At 44.4% G+C, this 18,221-nt stretch overlaps 1 protein-coding gene across 1 annotated transcript in view; it reads left to right on the top strand.

Annotated features, from left to right (window-relative positions):
* znf536 (zinc finger protein 536) overlaps positions 1–18,221 on the top strand; it is a 336,911-nt gene that overhangs the window by 2,241 nt on the left and 316,449 nt on the right. The window contains exon 2 of the mRNA XM_078944692.1: positions 1,071–1,199. The gene's annotated coding sequence lies outside the window, so the exon portion shown is untranslated. The remainder of the gene's footprint in view (positions 1–1,070; positions 1,200–18,221) is intronic.

Here is an 18,221-nt window from a genome sequence, read left to right as displayed (position 1 = left end):
TTAAACTTTAAGGGACACTTAAAGTCCTCTAATTATTTTGGAAATTGGACAGTCCACCTTAAAACCTTGCACGGACAAACCGCTAACTATTTTTCTAACCTTTTAACTCCCTACATTCGTTGAGGTCCACAGATATGGGTTTTAAAGGGCCTATACAATGATGTTCTTATGCCTTTTATAGCAGACAATATCCATATATATGATGACATAAAAAAGAACAATTTTGTTAAATATGAGTTTTTTGACTGAGGTTTTTCCCAACCCGGAAGTAAGACGACTCGATCTCTGAGGCTCCGCCTTTCACTACTTGTGTGTGCCGCCCATTCCATGACATCATCCTAGAGCCGACCTCGGCCGTGTGTCTGCATTTCAAACTAAACAAACAACATCTGAACTTTTGCAAAGATGGATGTGCCTATTGTACATATCAAAGAAAAAGCGTTTAGCCGATCACCGCTAGCTCCACCGAGAAAGTGCGTTTGCATGCTAGCCTGGGGGCGGAGCTGGCACTACAGACTCTTCCTGGAATGGGCGGTTCCTCACTGGTCTACATCAGCTCGTGAGAACCGGTTTGTTTTTCGTGGATTGGGAGGGGTTAGTGCTCAGAGAGCAGGTATTTAGAGGAATACTCATTAATGCATGCATGATCAAAATACCGCTTTAGGGTAACTTTGATGACGGGCGACTATTCATGACGTCATCAAGAGTTAGTCCAAATTTGAAGACACTATTTTTCCATATCCAACGATCTTGGAGGGATAAATGTAGGGGTGGGGAGAAGCTGTACGGTTAAGGAAAGAATACAGATTCCTCCTTGTAGTTGGGGTTAGACTGATGATGGTTGAGTCTCTAAACTTGATTGGTGGAGACAGTTTGATGGTAGGACTTACTCAAAATGAGACCTTTAACATAAAGATGCAGTGATTGGATGAAGTTGTGTCAAAAAAAAGTTGCAAGAATTGATGGAATTTGAAGGAATTTGTGCGATAGTCCTGGAGGGTATCGAGTTGCTCTGCTTCCACTGTGTTTATGTATGCTGGTTTCAATCCTGTGACTTCTTTTCTCTCCAGATGAACCCCAACATGCCTCAAGAACCAAAGTGGAGCCGCTCAGGTTCTCCTTTATCCAGGACTTTGCAGCAGAATCCTTCAGAAAAAGCACCAGAAGATTCTCCAGACTAACCGCCCCTTTTTCACGAGGTAGGAAGTAGGGTTGGGCGATGTCCCTTAAATTGGCCATTGACGATGTTTGCTGTCAACCATCGGGATGGACGATGACATCGTCCGGGGGGGGGGGGGGGGGGGGGGGGGGGGGGGAGATTTTTTAATTTTTCGTTCTTATATAACTGCTATTCGTTTTTTTTGCTTTTTTCATTTTATTTCCCAACTAATGACTAATCCGCGATGATCCAGTATAAACTGAGGGAAGTGACTTTAACAAAAAAAAGTAACAAACAAAATAGAAAAGAAGTGGTCGGCTCCCGCACTTCACTAGTGAAGTCGACCGGCGGAGTGCGGACTTAAAGCTTTGTGTTTGATGGGAAGGGGGGGGGGGTGCTTTGTTACATGAGCGCTATGTGTGGGAGATTTAAGACTGCGATCCGTCCCGCAGCTCTAGGGGTACAAGCAACCGAACTCAGAACCGGGTCTAGAAGTGTGTGTCTGAGCACAGATCGTCAGCACACACAGCGGTTTGAGCTTCAAAGCAGAAATGTCGCTCAGTCCTTAGAAAACATTCAAACAATCACGCGGATTTGTGATTCCAGTCGTGTCCCGACTAAATAAAGGCTGATGTTATTCTTACATGTTTACGTGCAGCCAGCAAGCAGCACCACCCAAAGCTAATGTTGTTAGCCCGTGTTAGCATACTGCTAATCCTGGCTTCTTTCCGGCTCCGTCCAGAAAAAGCACTGACCACACGGATTAAAATTCAAATGATGAGCGAACAGGTGCTTCATAATAACCGTAACATTATTAAAAGCACGTTTAGAAGATCATCTCGTATTTTACCGAGTTGACATGTCAATGTATAAAGCCGCTCGGCGCTGTTTAACATTGTTTTGTATTGAATTGTTAAATTCAATAAAGTTTGAAAAAAAAAAAGCCGCACGTCGGAATTTATATCCTTCCGGTTTTCAAACCCTACTGCGCATGTGCGAATGATTTATTCCGACGGAAAGTGTGACCTTAGTGAACGTTTTTATATTCTGAAAACATTTTTCTGGGCCCATGTACACGGTTGGATTCTAATCCGACCATCGATCCCATCAAGATATTTTGTACATGTAACCGCGGCTTATGGTGTCGACGCGCAACGTGGCGGGGGCGTGGCATCACGATGGTGGTCTCTCCATCGGGATGTCAGTCACCCATCACGATGGACGATGATATATTCAAGGTGTGTGTTGAAAAAGCAGAGCTGGAAGGAAAGCTTCTATGAAGAGATAAAGGGGGGAGGATAAAACCGGCAGCATGAAGAGCTCTTATTTAAAGACGGGATAATGAGGCACAGCGCCTGTTTGCTCAGAGTAATGTGCTGCACACCTTTAGACTCGTGCACACATGGCGGCGAGCTCCCTCTCATTGGTGCACCAACCTGCCAGTCATCGCCTCAAACAGCCAATACATCCCAAAGGTAAATACATCCATTAAAGGCCCCCCAGGGTGGGATTATGAAAGTCCAGCGCAGATTCTGCCGCTCAGAATGCGGCTCACACGCTCTCCTCTGTGATATCAGCCATGAGTGCTCATTCTAATTATTTGGGCAAATGTACTAATTAGCTATCAGGTGACCCGCCCCTCCTCCCTGTATCCACACCCCCCCTCCCTCACTTATCATCCTCCCCTGACATCTTTTGTATTCAAAATAGCTTCTCAGCACGGCTGGAATTTTTCAGACCATCAGCAAATATTTACCACTTCCATCTCATTATGTTTCCGGCTAAAATGCTGGCTGTAAATATCTTAAGGCCCCCGGTACGCGCCACCTAAACTCTGCCGTGACCTTTGAGCGTCGGCAGCCCAACCGGGCGCCGCTCCGGTTGGGCGGCGCGCAGCAACGCGCACGCCTCTGTCATCGTGTCTGGGTTTGGCTGTAGACTTAAGACCAAAACAAACTGATGATTATGCATATGCACCTTCCCCTGCATGGCTGCCCCCCTCCCCGCTCTGATCAGTCCATTAACTTACATCTTGCTCTGTATTTCTGCCTTTACGCGGAAATGCTGACGGCCCTTATTTCTTCAGGTTTGGCGATTAGCAGCGTGCTTCCTGTCAATACGTTCGTAATGAATGAGGTGGACACGTGTGATTTGGGGGCATAATCGTTTTTTCTGATAGTTTGATATTGCTGGTCTGCATTTTTTGCTTAAAAAGCGAAGTGATTAATCAATAATTAATTTTGAAGAGGGGGAACCGATTGGAGGCAAAGCCATGAAAGCATTCCACATAAATCTGTTCTTTATTGCTGCTGTTATTGAAGCTTTGGTGACAACAGCTCGTCAGTCTTGGGGAGAACCTGCGTCCTACTGCCAAATATCTTTTCATGCAGGACATATTTGTGTACTTATCAATTTTATTTGAGCTCAAAGCTCAACTCTGCACCGTGGAGGTCGTAAGTCACTGAGGACTGCAGGATTTGAGACGGAAATCTTCAGGTTCCTTCTTCTGATGGATCTGCTTCCTGAAGGGTTTCATTTCGGTGTGAAGTTTCTCTGAAGAGTTGAAAAAATTCCAAACGATCAGGTTAAACATCACTAACTACTAAAGTCAGTATCATCAACAGATTTTTTTTCTACAAAAAGGTGCTTGTTGGTGTGAAAGTTTCACAGCACAACAGTAAAAAAAAAAAAAAGGTTTTTAGTGAAACTGCAGGAAATAAAGAAAGGAAGCACATTTTATCCCATTTTATTAAAGTACTTTTTTAAATTAATACTTTTAAGTTCATAGATTGAATTATACATTTTTACTTAATCTAACTTAAAAAAATAAAAAAATCTTTTTTCTTAAAATGTTCTTTAATGACTTTCCCGAATATTATTGTCACTTAATTTTATTTCTATTGTTTTTATTTAGGCATTCATTCATTCATTCATTTTCTTGACCGTTTTTCCCTTTCGGGGTCACGGGGCTACCGGAGCCTATCCCGGCCACTTGTGGGCAAAGGCAGGGGACAACCTGGACAGGTCGCCAGTCTGTCGCAATTTAAGCATGTAAATATAAATATTATTTAAAATGTATTGTAAAGTTTTTGTGTTCTCATTTTTAAAAAGTATTTAGTTGTATGTATTACTTCATTTCAAAAACATGTCCTTTTAATTGTTTTGCTTTATGTTAGACCTGCACAATAAATCACACATTTATAATTATCGCGATATCAAGCTGTGCAAGACAAATATCGCAAAAGATGGCAAAATGGCAATAAAAGGTTACCTTAAATGTCCTAAATTAATCTTAAGACATCTTGAAGTATTTAACGAATCAATTAAATCCCTTCATGTATTTGAATAATCTGATGAACCCCTTGATGTTAGATGCTCACATCCTATGTAGATGAGGGTCTTTTGAAGTAAAATTGAAGGTATGTTGACTCTTATTTAAATTAAACTGTTGCAGTTAAATGGAAATAATGTTTTTGGGTGTTTTGTCATTTGTTTATGTATCGCAAATTATATCGTCATCACAATATTGATCACTAATATTGCAAATCGTGATGATATTTTAATATCAAAGATTAATAATAGTCATAAGTGATTAGATTATTAATCCCTTATAAAGGTCGGGAATTGAACCCTCCTCAAACCAGCTGTCAGACGCTTGTCCAGCCCCTTGAGTTTCAGCCGATTGTAGATTTTATGTTTGGTTTTTCTGCGCGGGTCCGTTCTATGCAGACGACCTCTGTTTTGTGTTTGTTATGTTTGCCTCATGAGAAGAGGCGAAGCGGGTTGTGATTTGTCCCTCACAGCGCTCCGTACAGTGAAGTCATTTTCACACAGCAGTTTTAGATGTTGCAGAACTCTCAACGGCGTTCCCTCCTGCTGTTACGATCAGAATCAGCGTCTTGTACGTGGAGTCGGTCCACTGCGCGTTTTTCAGCAGCATGTGACTTTTAATCCGCCGCCGCAGCACAAAAAGGACTTAAGCCTCTGAAAATATCCTTCCACCGCATCACAGTTTTGCAGCGTGGACGTGTTCCTTTAAAGGAGACAATGGTGTGAATTTAAAGACAATGCTGCTTTCTTGGCTTTGATGTTGAGCCAGGCCTCATCGTTCCCAGAAGCGTTTACCGCCGTCTCTTCCTCCCGCATTGTTAAGGACTACCTCTGTACGTTTTTATAACACTATTGTTAAGCTCAATAGATTTTTATTTGGCTGCTGCACCCCCCCTCACACTCCTGTGCGGGGCTTGTCTGAGTGTTTGCATGTTTGCGCTGCCCTGTCCTTTCACCTGGAAGAGTCTGGTGTGTATTTATAGTTCTTTAGAAAGCAGACATGAGACCCAAGACCAGACATCCTCTTCCTCCCTGGAAACTGCAGAGACCGGAGCAGCATAATGTTGACTTTAACGTGTTTCTGGGTTCCTCTGTTTCTTTAATGATCATCAGCAACTTCCAGTGATTCCTCTGAATCTGTTCCAAGGATTTTTAAAGTGTGAAGGAACTTTGCTTGTTCAGTTTGGTTGTTCTGCATTTTGATGCCTCTGGATGGTTTTAGTCCATTTTTAAACCAACCTTTTCCTTCAAAACCTGTTATTATTTTTGATTCTTGATCAGTTCAGAACCGGTTCATCCTCCCTAAGGAGATCAGGATCCCCTGCCTTCTAGTGGTCCTCCTTTATGCAGATGATGCTCAGTTACATTTACTCAATAAAAAGTATGGATTACGTCTGAAACATGGCTCGTGTTTACATCTAATAACTGACAATAAATAAAAAAACATATCTGTGATTCTGTTGTTTTTGGAAGATTCAAAGCTCAGGAGCTCTTGTTGAAAAAATGTTTGCTGTTGGGGGGTTTATTCCAAGAGTCTGTAAATACAGTATGTATCCCGATAAACGTCTCACGATACGATACATATCAAGACATTGTACCGGAACGCATTTTCTTTAGAGGATGACGGTGAAAAAAACCTCTTCCTGAATATTAATATGCCTTTCATTGTAATAAAATTAAAACATTCATTTCATTTAATGATCACAATCTTAAGCACTGCCACTGTATCTCAAATATAAGTTGCTTTTAACCAAGCTAATTCAAAGGGCTTTTATTTTGGTAAATTAGGAAATATTTGTTCTTAAAGGGAGCATTCAACATTGTCTTTCCACAAGAAAATATTTTTCACTAGTAGAAAAAAATATAGAATGAATGTGCCTTAACCAATAAGGTTCTAAAAGTATGATTGTCGAAATAAAGTGCCGTTTATTTTCAATATTGTTTATTGTAGCTCCTCTAGTATCGCCAAATGAACTATCGCAATATATTGCTACTCGATTTTTCTGCACGCCCCTATTTGCTGTACAGCTCCAGAGCTGGTTTTTCTCAACTCAATGTAGTGGATGGAATGTGAGTTATTGTTCTTTGTTTTGACCGTTTTAAACAGGTTGAGAAGCACAAACGATCTGAATAGTCTAAGCTCTTTAATATATCATTTATTTTTTAAAGCTTTTTTTATTGAAAACACATTTGTCCTCTTAAATGTGTCGTTTATATTTAATCCTAAATCTTGCAGCACATCAGTCACCAGGTCTTTGTTTTTCTTTTTCATTTGTAACAGAAGCTTGTCAGCCGATTCTCTTGCCTGTAGCTAAAACAATCAAGCTAAAATGGTTAACCAAAACTCGTGCACACTGTTGTCAAAGTGCCGTCTTCCACTCTTTTAGGTGTAACGGTAAAGACCCACTTCAATAAATATTTTGTTTTTAACATGTTATTTGTAAAATACATTTATAAAATTAAAACTGTGTTACTGAGTATTAAAATCAGGATGAATCAAAAGCAAGCGACAAAATGTGGTTTGAAAAAGCTCTGTTTTTGACGCTGCAACTAAAACGAGCGGACCAATATCTCCATTCTGAAGCATTCACTCTCAGACAAATAGATCTATAAATGTCTTTGTTTTCTTCGTCTGAGCTGGATTCTGGATGGGAATGTTAACAGATGGATGATGGGAAATGAGGGAAGGGTCACTCTGCGGGGTTGGTCCGTGCCAACAGTCCCGCCCACAACCTAAAGGCGAGTTTCTAATGAACTACTTCCGTTCTGCAGCACGGTTTTTGGTTTTGCCAAAAATCCTTATTATAATTCAAAAAGCACCGGGAACACTTGGGAAATAGATCAAAAGATGGTGAGAGTGGGACTTTAAATGAACTCTGCTGTTAACATATGGTCTGAGCTTCACTGATCCTTTGTCAGTGGAGCAGCGGATTCCTGCTGGATTTGTGTCAAACACATGGAAGCTGATGTTGTTGCTTCAAAACAGAAGAAAGTCACCTTCAAAGAAAACGGAGGACATCCACAGATTGATGCAAAACTAAAGAAAGAGTTGCCTTTTTGTTGACCAAGGTCATCCCGTCAGTCCAGTTTGGATTCCCTCTTCACATCAGTCCCTGTTAATGAGCGGATCTCAAACTCGGTCTTAATCAGCGGCGGCGACCAGAGCAGCTCGCTTCCTGTCAAACTTCTGCTCCGATCAGCGGGAGCGAGTTTGGGAAGGAGGGATGTGTTTGACAGAGAAGAAGGCGAGGAAGGGTGAGGACGAACAGTCGTGCTTCGACCATCTGTTGAAGGTGAAGTCTGTCTGCGTCCTTCCTCTGGCTGCACATCACAGGCCCTCCGCTGGCCCGCCGTCGCTGTGTGATGTGGCCTGATTTAATAAGGAGGGCGGGGCTCTTCCACCTCCAGGACCCCCCAAAATCACAGGCACATGCTGAAGCTCGCACCACCCTCCCGCTCGGGCACAGGTGGGATTTAAGAATAGGAAGGAAAAAAGCCGCCCTGGACTGGCGTTTGTGGAACCTTTCTGCACGCGACAGTGGAATTTCAGAAGGACGGGGGCTCAAAATGCTAATGTGTGCATGAGAGACTGTCTGGTCTGCTGCCCGGCCAGCAAGTGTGGCGGTGTTTTAATGATGCATCTGCTGGTGTCAAATCATTCTGGGCACATGGAGACACCCTGGGCTGCTGGCCCTCCTTTGATGTTGCAGAGCTCCTTTCTTGAAAATTCCCAAAACGAGCACTTCTGCATGTTCCTGCACCGCCGCCGCCACCGCCATGGAGCTGTGCACCGGGCAGCGGCTCCATCAGGCCCCCTCTGGTGTTGGTTTTAATGTCCCTGCCTAATGATCTGGCACACGTCAAAAGGTGAAAGGTAATTTGCTTTAAGTGGATCATTTAGGTGGAAAAGCCTTGTAGGGCTCAGCTTTGTGAAGATGTTCAGCAGAGGATGCTGATGGTGGAGCAGACCGGGCTCTCCGTTTAGGCGTGTCCATCCAGATGTAGGAAATGAGTGAGCATCCACCTACCTCCATGTTGAGCGGACAGATGAGCAGCTTCAGTGAGAAACAGACTCATTATCACTTTTGAAAACTCTCATTTCTCCTCATAAGCAAAAAAAGTGATGAAGTCTCACAGAAGGTGATGAAGACGCAGAGACGAACCAAAACGTTGACCCGATTCTTCTGACACCAGCATCCCGGATCCAAACCTTCACCATCAGACAGGAGCACCGGTCTGCTGAGTTTGCATGTTGTCACACACCTCAACCCCGACGAGATTGCCATCTCAGGTTGTCAGTGACTCCGCCCCCCTTTGCGTCTCCTTGTTGTGGTTACATGTCAGCAAACGAGCAAAAACGTGTTCTGGTTGCCCGGCAAACATAAAAAAAGTTCAACGTGATTCTCTGCTCATGTTGGAGATCCACCATATTGCTGCAAGAGATGTATTATGGGATGTCTTGAACAGAAAGGTAGAAAAAGCTCAATACAAACAGAACAGGAGGTAATGCGGCTTTTCAGTTTATTTTGAATTTAATGTGGATTATTTACGTTTATTTTGAACTATCCTTTAGTGTCTGAGCTGCATTTTAGTGAAGGTTGGGCTTTAATTTAATGCTCTGTCTTTAATAGATAATATTATAGATTTAAAAGTCAGGTTGTTAATATTGATTAGTTTAAATATTTCAACATATCAGATACCATCCACATTTTAAACTAAGGTCACATGATTTTAATCAGACGACGTGTTTGTCTGAAGAAAAAATGTTCTTAGTTTAGCATAAAAACTAGGCCTGCACAATATACCGCAAATTTATCGTTATCGCAATATCCAGCTCTGCAATAGGCATATCGCAAAAGACTGCGAATATCGCAATAAATCACCTATGTCAATGAGGGTCATTTGGAGTATAATTTTAAACTGTTGCAATGAAATGGGAATGATGTTTTTGGTTATTTTTCTATTTGTTTATATACCGCAAATCATATCGTTATCGCAATACTAATCTCTAATATCGCATATCGCAAGTTTTCCTCATATCGTGCAGCCCTAATAAAAACCAAATAATAGTTAGCTTCTGCTAGAATCAAAGACTATTAAAGAGTCTGAACTTGTATTAGTGTATTAAGTTCCTAGTGTCTGCAGTATAAACTGACTTCTTGGTTCTTCTGTTATCAGACACGGTTGTGTTTTAACATACCTGACATGTTTATAAGGACGTCTTCTGTTTCCGTTAGTCGGCATTAGATGGTTGTGTGACGGATATAAAAACAGATGATTGTATCTGAGGCGGTCAGTCACCTGACAAACTGTTTTTATATACGTCACACACTACCAGCTTATGATGACTCTGACGAAGACGTCCGTCGAAACATGTCGGGTATGTGAAAAACACAGAAGAACCAATAAGTCAGAATGCTGTTTTGGACACGAACACCTCCCACCGACACAAGAATGTGAATAAAACCGCTCCGACAAAGAACACACGGAACCAAAGGGCGACAGTGGCTCAGGTGGTTGAGCGGGTCGTCCAATGATCGAAGGGTTGGCGGTTCGATCCCTGCTCCCACCAGCCAAAATGTTGTTGTGTCCTTGGGTAAGACACTTCACCCTCCTTGCCTCCAGTGTGGCTCCACTGGTGTGTGAATGTGCATGAATGATCCCGGTGATGGTCAGAGGGGCCGTAGGCGCGAAATGGCAGCCACGCCTCTGTCAGTCTGCCCCAGGGCAGCTGTGGCTACAACCATAGCTTACCGTCACCAAGTATGAATGAGGAGTGAATGAATAATGGACACAATGTAAGCGCTTTGGGTGTCTTGAAAAGCGCAGATAAATCCAATCCATTATTATTATTATTATTAACCAACCGGAGAGGTGTGACAAGAGAACAGAGTGAAGTGGAAGAGATGAAACATCAAAGAGAGGTGAGGAGAACAGGATCCTGTGAAGCAGGAGGCAGATTAGATCCAACAGGAGCTGCTGCTGCTTTCCTGACAGCTGATCACAACACATGGCTGCAGGGTGGATGTCTTCAGCCTTTTCCTCCCTGAATTCCTCTCTGCTTTCATCCTCTTTTCTTTTTCATCCCCTCTTCTTTTCCTTCCCTCTTTTCCCTGCAAACTCAAACCCCCGGCCGCCCGGAGCGCCACACGGACACCTTCAGGGTGGCCTCCGACCCCCTCAGGGGTGGGCTGTGGAGGATGCTCATGACTCAGGCGGGGGCAGGGCCCTCATCTGGGACTGGGTGGGAGGGGCCTATCTTTGTGTGGGGTGGAGCTTATAATCTTGAGCTGTTTTAGTCTCTGGAGGCGAGGTTACCTGCTGAGGTACCTTCACAATGGTTTCTGGGAGGAAGCAAAGGAGAAGATGCTAGTGTGTTTGAAATCTTTACAAAGTTTGAATTTCTGAGAAAATGTTCACAGAAATTAGGGGTGGGGTTCTGTTTGTTTTCCAGTCTGATTTCTGAGGAACACTGGGTCTGCACATGGATCCAACTATCCACACAGATGTTTCAGATCGCAGTTTTCCAGCAAAGCTATTTACTCCAAACCTTCTCTGCAGGCTCCTGTCAAACGTCGCTCCTCCCCATCTATTGGATGTCTTGTTTTGGGTCGTATCATATGTGAAGCGTGATCATGTGACGCCTCTTCTTTTCTCTCTGAAAAAACTCTGTTCTGATTGGATCTCTTCGTAAGTCCTCCTTCTAGAGCTGTGACGGTATGGGATGAACCCGCAGGGGGCGTGGTGTCGCAGTTAACCGACCCCCCCCCCCCCCCCCCAAAAAAAAAAAAAAAAAAAAAAAATCCTCCGGCGGGCGGCCGTTTCGCGCAATCAAGAACGCACGCAGCTTGTTCCATATAGAATTGATGTGAAAGCACTACTGCTAATTTCTAAACCGCTGAGAGGAAGCAGGGAGAAGTCCGATGACAGAACCAAGTGAGAACCAGGCAGGAAGAAGCTGCTCTGCTGCTCACAGATGGAAGCAGCTTCCAGAAGAACTCAGATATTCTTCAGATGGCTTCTGTGTTCAAGTCCAAACTTCAAATGTTTGCTCTTTTCTGACACTGTTGTTTAAAACACAGCATTGCCATTATTTACTGAATGTGCTTTAAAAATGTTCTCCATGTGGAGAAGCATTTGGCGTCTCCGTCTTCTGCTTTATAACCCGTAACACCTGATCAACATGCAATCGCACAAACAGGTTGTTATCGACATCATAGCACCAACATAGATGTCGCTAAGGAAACCTGGAAAAAGTAGTTTAATGTATACACAGAAATGGATGTGGACGTAGTGTGTCGGTGTCATCGTACAGTTGCTGTGGACCACAAAGGGAAGCTGCCATTCTTCTCCTGGTATCCAGTCCGTAGCATCCGGCGGCAGCTGAGACGTCTAAGCCTGTGTTGGTTCTGAATCCGTGGAGGTCTGGCTGGACCTATAAACAAAAAAACATGGCTGCAGGGTGCCACTGTTGACTTCTACTGCAGACCGGTGGAAGCTTATGGCTGACGTCAGTCCTCGCTGCGCCCGTCTTTATGTACACTCAATGCGTTCTCCTTTTTATCTCTTTACTTGTCTTAAACTGCTGGAAAATGGCATGCTTTTAAAAAGTGATGGTGTTAAAGTGATGGGGAAATGTGATTTCGAGGCATTAATGCGAATTGCTTGGAGTAGCCGCAGGAAAAGGAGATGCTGTTGCTTTTGGCTGTTGATTTCTTCCGGCTCAGGGCGAAAAGAGGGGAGGCCCTGGGGGCACGAAACCTCAGGAAACGTCTGAATATCTCTTAAGAGGCTGTTTCCCTCCAGCTGTAATGGAGTGTGGGAAATGGAAAAGCTGTATTTGTAGCATAAAGTTCACTTCATGATCACTTAAGTGTGCAGATCAGGACAGACGGGGGGAGACTCTGCGGCTGTGTTTGAATGCATTTGGTGGGATGCTTTTAAGGTGTTTATTGGCATCAGAAACAAAACATGCTCTTCATGTTGGTGGGTTTTAATGTCGCAAACAAAATTGATATCAAGTAATTTATGGCCACCTCCGTTATTGATTATCTGTGTTCTTATTTGCAGGATGGAGGAACATTCAACTGCATGTTTAATATCTTTGCCTTTAAGATGCACTCAAACATACGGGAGCTGTAAAACTGTATAATGGATAAATAAAAAATAAAGGAGTTGTGGTTTAATTTTTATCAATGTTTCAAAAAGACTGTACAAATAATATTTTCATTTATTTTTAATAGAAATTAGGACATGTTTTGGTGTCCAGTTTTAATGTTGGGTCAATGTACAGATGTCCTGCCGTGCCTTTTGAGGATCAGGCGGGCGAATCGTGGCGCGTGACCGCGCAATGTTTCCAGAATTTAAATATCTGAACTTGGTAAGGAATTAGGGACTAAAAAGGGGCTCCGTGTTGTTGACATGATCAGTGGGTGGAGTCCAAAACCAACATGGTGTAGAAGCTGATTTTTGCCGTTTGTTCTCCTCCTGAACTTTTTGACACAAATAGAAATATCCTTTATTTTATTTGTTATTTTTAATTTTTCCCTCCTAAAGCGGGACAGCAAGTCATCAAGCTGGGTCACAGAGAGACGGAAGTACCGCTGAAAGCGTCATTCAGACGCGGCTCCTGCAGTAGATGGTGAACCTCACCTATTGGCTGTATCTGAGAACTGGGCCGAGTGAGTGTGACGTCATCCTTAGAAAACAGTTTTACTACCAGCTACAAACAAATGAAGTCAATTCAGTCGCCATTTACTTTGCGACAAGGACGGCGCCAGACATCATCAGTAGGCTGTAATTAGTCTGAGTCTGTCTGAATCTCCGTTCCTATGGAAACCAATCTGGCCAATCAGGAGTGAGCTTGTTGGTGGGCCACACCCCTACCCCTTGAAAGTGGGCTTGAGAGTATCGAGAGAATCTGCCAATCAAACGTCTTGAACATTGTGTGAGACCCCCTATTTTTATTGAGGCACCTGATCGGTCAGCTTAGAACTTGAATAACTTTAACCACAGGAAAAATATGAAAAGTAAAGAGGATCATCAAGAAGATGTTAAAAAAGTCATCAGAGCCAGAACGGTTCCTCTGACCAATAGAATGACTGAACCATGGCTGTTTTTTCTCTATAGAAGTCTGAGGGATTCTGCCTTCTTGTTTGGAACACGGGGAGGGGGTGTCACTCAGTCCAGTCCAATTCTGCGCTTCAGAATCTGTTGAATGGGCAAACAGTTGAAGAGTTACGGTACTTTTAAAGAAGATCAACGCTGGAGCTCAAACTCCGGTGTTGAAGGGTTAATTGGCTGACTTTAATTGTCTGCTGGTCAATGAAGAATGTAAACGGCCTCCAAAAGCTAACCGCAGTTCCAAGCATGGCCACCAGAGGCTGGCTGCAAAAGCCGGTCAATCCCCATTTGCCTGCTCTGGAAAAGTGTTAATTGGTTTGTACCAAAATGGTCTGTGCTTTTATCGTTTTACTCCCATGAAAATAATACAGAGCCTTTCAAAATAAACCAACTCACTACAATATATTGGAATCAAAGTTGGATTCTTTGAAAGAATTTCCATCTAACAGGTCGTGTATTTGCAGCGGCTGGTGGAGTAGCAAACCTCTTTGGCATCAATGGTTTCCCTGAGTGTGTCGTGTCAAGGACCTTTACCCGAGTCATTTTATTTAAAGGCACCTCCAGTTCAGAGGCGCGCCTCCTTTGATTCTGGTTTCCTTTCTGCGCCAGCCGTCTTTGCTTGCTGCTCTCCTCTTGCACACAGCTGCCTCCTCTCTTGTTGTTCTTGGCAGCGCATCCAAAAGCTCGCAGCCTTTCTCTGCTCCCCCAAATAGAAAAAGGGACATCAAAAGGTTTCTGCAGGACTCTGTCCACACCAACATTGCTGAACCTTTCTTGTCTCTTAGAAGCAGAGAGGATTCTCTGTATGTGGAGAAGAGGGGGCGGGGGTCCCCTCAGACCCCACTTTGGCCCCCTTTTTTTGTGTAATCGCGACAGAAGAGGCCGAGGGCCCTCTCCTTTTCCAACACAAAGAGCCTGAAGGTTAAAGCGGAGCCACTGATCCCATTCCAGTCACCACATTCTTCCTCTGCTTCCTGCTCCTCGTGTCATTTTGACTCGTTCCGAGCTTTTGTCGCATTGTTCCCGCCGCAAACAGGTGCTGCAACCCCGTTCAGTCACCACAGTGGTCAGTGTCTGTGCTGCAGACCTCCTCACACTGCCAGTGTTGTGGTGCGTCTGCAGCTCGCGTGCTGCCGGTTGTTGCATATGTCGCTCCCTGGCTGTAGACGTGTGCAGAGCGTCGTGTGATAACAGAGCTGGCAGCCAACCGAGCAGCAGGGACGAACACATGTGGATGTGGGGGGGTGGGCTGCTGCTGCAAGTTGTACGTCTGTGTAAACATATATAAAGCCACATGCATATGTTCATGTATGCACATATTCATGCGTGAGCTCGCCTTTCTGTGCGCCTGCGACCGGCGGTTACCAGGGAAATGGATGTGTTGGCCTCATCAGTCTCCAGCTGGTGGAGAGGCTTCGGAAGCGGCGCCTTGGCAGTGGCCCGGTCAGGGGGGAGTTTGCATCTGTGCTGCTTTGGCACGGAAGCGGATTGGGTTTGTGGTGGGGGGGGTGGATGGATGGATGGGAGGTGAATGTTTTGGTGGAGCAGTGTGCTGACAAAGCTGAAGGACAATCCTTAGTCCATTGTGTTTAGTGTAGTTTAGCAATAAACTGTTGTTAAAGACTGACTCCAATAGAAAATGTCATTTTGCTGTTTTAAACATCTTCTTGTGCCATTTTTTTCATGATGGATGATGCACATAGAAAAATTAAGCTCAAAAATCTATTTCTGAGTATTTTTTTCAAAATGCGAATCAGGAGCAGGTCGAAAAAAACAGATCTTTGTGACGTAGAAAATATGCTGGGCGGGCCTTAAGCTCCCAGCAACAGGGAGGGGAAGGGGGGCGGGGTCGCTTCATGCCAACAGCCCTGCCCACAACTCAGAGGTGAATTTCTAAAGAACTCCTGCTGCTCTGCAGAAACTGTCCTAGAAAATGACACAGGTTCTTTTTTTTTTAAATTTTGGCTAAAAACCGCATCATCTTAATGAAAAGACGAGGGCCCCGCCCCCAAGACAGGGCCCCACCCCCAAGACAGGGGCCTCACCCTCCCAGGACAGGGACTCCTGATCATAAAATCATAGTCTTTTTTGTAAATGTTCTCCTTTCTTGTTCACTTTTTCATGTTGACGCATGTCAGACTGATGTGGACTCGAACCAGAACCAAAATTCCAACCCTTCTTGTTATATAGCTAAACATTTGGTTATTATGAAGTCCACTGTTGTTAAAAATCAGTTCAGTTTATTTATTAATGGGCTAAATTCACATTGGAGTTTTTTTTTTTTAGAGCTCTTCAAGGAAACGTCGTCAACGCTGAGCTTTTTAATGATGATTGTCTTCTTTCAATTCATTCCTTCTGAAAAAAGGCTGATATAAGCGAGTGATGTATGAGTGCAGATAATATAGTCAAGTCAAGCAGCAGCAGCAATCGTGGAGAAATAAACTTTTTCAGGAGATTGAACGGATATAAACACATTTCCATCAAACTTTTTCGTATTAATTTGAAAATATTTAAGACGACAAACATTGGAGGAGATCAAGATGTTTGGAAAAACAGCTGAAGGTGTTGGAGATCAGAGCTCAGACTGAGCTGTTCATTTATGAGGAGAGAAGAAGGAAAAAAAGAATACAACTTTGGAGTTTTCTACAAAAAAATGTGTTTTTTGTGGTTTGTTTACGCTCAACTGTTCACTAATGGGAACTTTCTGTTTTAAGTCAACCGAAAAGCAGAGAATAATCCCCTGAAACTCCATCTTGTGATGAATTATGTGACGTGATTGTTTGCTAGCGTGGAGAAAAAGCCGAACCACAACGCGTCTGCTAAATGTTCATCCTAAACTTTGACAATTTTCATGTAGAGTGGGTCTAAAACGTCTACACACTGCTGGGTTTTTGTGATGTAAAAAAGAGCCAAATTTTGTATTTTTTCCACCTTTGAGGTGACCTTTAACCTTTTGGAAATAAATGGGATGGAACAATGAAGGAACAGGGAGCATGTTTTAGTTAAAGGCACTTTAAACTGAGAAGAGGACACAGCTGAAGTCTGGACATTTGGTGTAGCGGCTGTCCTTTCTCCAACTTTCAGCAGGTGCTTTTAACGCTGCGGTTCGCAGCTCTGCCAAACTTTTCCTCATCATGCAGGAAACACCTCCCATCTTTGCGGTGTGTGTGTGTGCGTGTCTGTGTGTGTGTTTGCGGTGCTTCACTCCCATGTTCAACAGCATGTTTGCGTGTCTCGGCTCAGAGCGCCTCTCAGCCTAATCCGTCCTTATCTCCCGGCGCGACAACACAACAAGAGGATCTTTAAAGAAGACGTTTCTCTTCCCCGCTGAACTGAAGCGCCGCCGTGATGCGGTGTGAGCGCGCACCGCCGCCGGCGTGCGCGCCTTTTATTCAGACAGGAATAAGTGCACACTCTCTTGTCATTCTGAAGCTCCTTCGGCATCAAACTCCGACTTAAAGGTTGTCTGAAAGTCTTGACATTAGATAAATGCCTGCTCTGCTTGTACACACACTTCTACCAATTCTCCGATAGGTCTCGGCGTCTCTCCCTCCACCCGATGCATCGAGCCGCTTGTCAGAGATCAATCATCTTCCACAGGTCGTTCCACCGATTGTTTGAGCAGCAGGCCATTAGAGAGGAGCCGTTCCGCGGCGCTCTGTGAACCTGAGCGGCTCCAAAGGTCAGGCGGAGAGTGAGACGGGAGCACGGCGAGACGGAAAGGAGCGGGAGAGGAAGTTGGAGCCCCGTCAGCCCTTTGTTAGCGCGACCGCCTAAACCGCTCGACACAAACGCACAACCCGAGATTAACAATCTCCACGCAGTCGCCGACGCCCGTCCCTGATCTGAAACCTGCACGGCAGAGAAGGCAAGACGAGCCGGGAGGATGAAGGCAGCGCCGGCGTGTTTCATGTGGCCTGTCAATAGTTCCTAATGAGGAAACCCACCTGTGATTCCTGCAGCGAGTGACACCGCTGGCCGGAAACCAGCGAGCACGAGGTGCCGCTCCCGTTTGAAACCAAGTTGTGTGGCGCTCTGATGTAAAGTTGCTCCCTTTCTTGGAAGTCTAGAAGCACGTTTGCTGCATCGGCTGTCTGAGGAAACAGACGCAGCAGAAACAACAATTGATGATTAGAAGGCGAGATGGGCTCCGCCGCGCTCAGCCGAGGTCATTTAGCGAGCCAGAAACTTTGCTGCTCAGCCTGGCAGGAAGAGTCGAGGCCTGACACCGATTCCCCCGCTGAGGTTTCAAACCTGCATCCTGACCGCCGCGCTTGAACTTCACACAGGAAGGCTGATTTGAGGCGTTTGCTGCTCAGCGGTAATTGGCGGTGAGGTGAAGTCTCGCCTCCCGTCAGAAGACGCTGAATCCAAATCAGGCGCTTCCGCAGGTATCTGCTGTGATGAACAGTTTCCAGCATCAGACGCTAAAGCCGAGATGAAAACCAACCAGAACAAGAAAGTTCCTCCGCGGAAAAACTGCAGCTAAACTAAATAAACACACATCCATGCATTTCCTCCTCATTTAAGCTCCTAATGCTACAATAATCTATGTTTTTGTTTGTTTATTTTGTTGTTCCTTTGCTGTTCTCACAAAGGAGGAGGAGAA

The sequence above is a fragment of the Oryzias latipes genome, chromosome 3 (genome assembly GCF_053564925.1).
Source record: "Oryzias latipes strain Hd-rR chromosome 3, Olatipes_Hd-rR_3.1".
Taxonomy (NCBI): Eukaryota; Metazoa; Chordata; class Actinopteri; order Beloniformes; family Adrianichthyidae; genus Oryzias; species Oryzias latipes.
This window is presented reverse-complemented; position numbering and strand designations above follow the sequence as displayed.